Here is a 2,500-nt window from a genome sequence, read left to right as displayed (position 1 = left end):
CAACACAAAATCTACATACACCAAACTGAAAACTAGCAACCTGCCAGATCTTCCTGGCAGGCCTTGTCAAGTTTAAAATTCTCTCAACAGAGCCAAATTTTCCATCCTGGGTAGCCAATCGGGTACACATTCTTGTAGTTTCATTACTTCCACAAATCTACGTACATTTTCCCGAAAATACATGCGGGCTGGTCTTGCGTCAGAATCGCAGTAATACCCCGCCATTCTGGAGCGCCATATACTATGGAGGCCCCAGAGCATTACCTGATCAAACGGAAACCCGTCCTGGTTTTCAATTGCCAAATATCTGATACCGTAGGGATGAAGCGGCAGCTCTTTTTTAATTGTTCGTTGTTTAATTGTTTAATTGTTTTTAATTGTGGAGGGGGTGTTTTTTTGGGATGTTTTTTTTCACAACCTACAGTGACAGCGTTCGTTCCAAATATCAACTTACAAAAGAGTGCCTCGGCACCCTCAACTTCTGGTAACATTGCGAAGGGAATTTTTTTGTTTATTAGTATAGCCACACCTCCTCCACGTGTTAACCTGTCTTTTCGGACGATAGCATAGTTTGGTGGGGCAATTTCTTTGTCATTGATATCGTTAGTAAGCCAAGTTTCTGTGATCGCTATGAAGTCAGGTTCGAGGCCGATAAGAAGAGATTCTAGTGACTCAAGTTTATTAATAATACTTCGCGCATTTACATTTGCAAAAGTTATCTGTTTCGTTTTGTGGGATGACGGGGGCGTAGGTTTGGTGCTTTGCCATGTTCGTTTTTTTGGCTAGTACTCGCGTTTGTCTCGGGACACGAGTTAGTTGTCGCGTTTGTCTGTGCTTTTACGGGTACTCGGCAGTTGTTTTCTTCATCCCAGTGGAACATTTCACCGTTTATGCGTATTTTATCGAACACTAGTGCAACCTTTGCCCCGGAATCTTTCATTGCTTTCGCACTAGTCCACAACTTTTTCCTTACGTCACGTACTCGGGCTGAGAAATCTTCACTGATCGCATATTCACTACCTTTGAGTTTACTACAGTTTTTTAGCACAAGTGTCTTTTCGCGATAGTCAAGAAGTTTTAGTATTACAGGCCTGGTTTTTTCAGCTGAGGCTTTCCCAACCTATGTATGCGTTCAATGGCTACAGGTTGAATTTTAAGGATATCCTTAGCAATGTCTTCATTAAAAATCTGTTCTAAGGACTCACTGTTTTCATCAGGATCTTCTGTAATGCCGTATACTAAAAGGTTACTCCGCCTCGATCGGTTTTCCAAGTCATCAAGCTTTAGTTCCAGCGAGGCAACGACTTTTTGCATGTTGGCGACCTGATCTATGCAGTCCAATATTTTTCTGTCAAGGGCAGCCACGTTTTCCAATTTAGCTTCAATTGATGCTAGTCGTTCCTCTTTGATGCTTTTTATGTCTCCGGCAATTGCCTCTAGCTGCTTGGAAATCTGAGCGAGATCTGGACCGGGGTTCGTCTCGATGTCCCCGGCCAACAACAGCAATTCCGCCACATTCATTGCCAGATCACACAGTAAAGGACATAGCTGCGTTGGGCACGGCAGCACAAGAAGAAACGGATCATTTGAGCGAAAACATTTGCCGTAACGTCTTCTTACCTGCACAAGATAGACGAAAGGATTATGCATCCGCATGCCGCTGTTGCTGCCGTGCCCAATGATGTTCGCGCTGGTCTGTCCTCGCTTTATGCAGAATGGGCTCCAGTGCGCCATCTGGGGAGAGCTGGAGGGCCCGTCGATGCACAGCGTCGTTGACGTCTCTCGTAGGTAGCCGAAGGTGTCGTTGACCACCGCTGTCACAGGCCGGAAACAGCAGGAGTGGTTCCTCGGCTGCAGTAGTACGGTCTGTGTCACGAGGCAAGGGTTGTGGTGTGGCGTCGATATCACCAGCGTAGTGGCAATCAGCTGCACAAGATAGACGAAAGGATTATGCATCCGCATGCCGCTGTTGCTGCCGTGCCCAATGATGTTCGCGCTGGTCTGTCCTCGATTTATGCAGAATGGGCTCCAGTGCGCCATCTGGGGAGAGCTGGAGGGTCCGTCGATGCACAGCGTCGTTGACGTCTCTCGTAGGTAGCCGAAGGTGTCGTTGACCACCGCTGTCACAGGCCGGAAACAGCAGGAGTGGTTCCTCGGCTGCAGTAGTACGGTCTGTGTCACGAGGCCAGGGTTGTGGTGTGGCGTCGATATCACCAGCGTAGTGGCAATCAGCTGCACAAGATAGACGAAAGGATTATGCATCCGCATGCCGCTGTTGCTGCCGTGCCCAATGATGTTCGCGCTGGTCTGTCCTCGCTTTATGCAGAATGGGCTCCAGTGCGCCATCTGGGGAGAGCTGGAGGGCCCGTCGATGCTCAGCGTCGTTGACGTCTCTCGTAGGTAGCCGAAGGTGTCGTTGACCACCGCTGTCACAGGCCGGAAACAGCAGGAGTGGTTCCTCGGCTGCAGTAGTACGGTCTGTGTCACGAGGCCAGGGTTG

General features: G+C 48.6%; 1 pseudogene; it reads right to left on the bottom strand.

The window, feature by feature from the left end:
* Positions 1-705: 705 nt before the first annotated feature.
* Positions 706-1,989, bottom strand: LOC149349091 (uncharacterized; annotated as a pseudogene).
* Positions 1,990-2,500: the final 511 nt, after the last annotated feature.

The sequence above is a fragment of the Amblyomma mixtum genome, chromosome 3 (assembly GCF_055824585.1).
Source record: "Amblyomma mixtum isolate Tamu chromosome 3, ASM5582458v1, whole genome shotgun sequence".
Classification (NCBI taxonomy): domain Eukaryota; kingdom Metazoa; phylum Arthropoda; class Arachnida; order Ixodida; family Ixodidae; genus Amblyomma; species Amblyomma mixtum.
The sequence above is the reverse complement of the archived record's forward strand: the minus strand, read 5'-3'. Positions and strand labels throughout refer to the sequence as shown.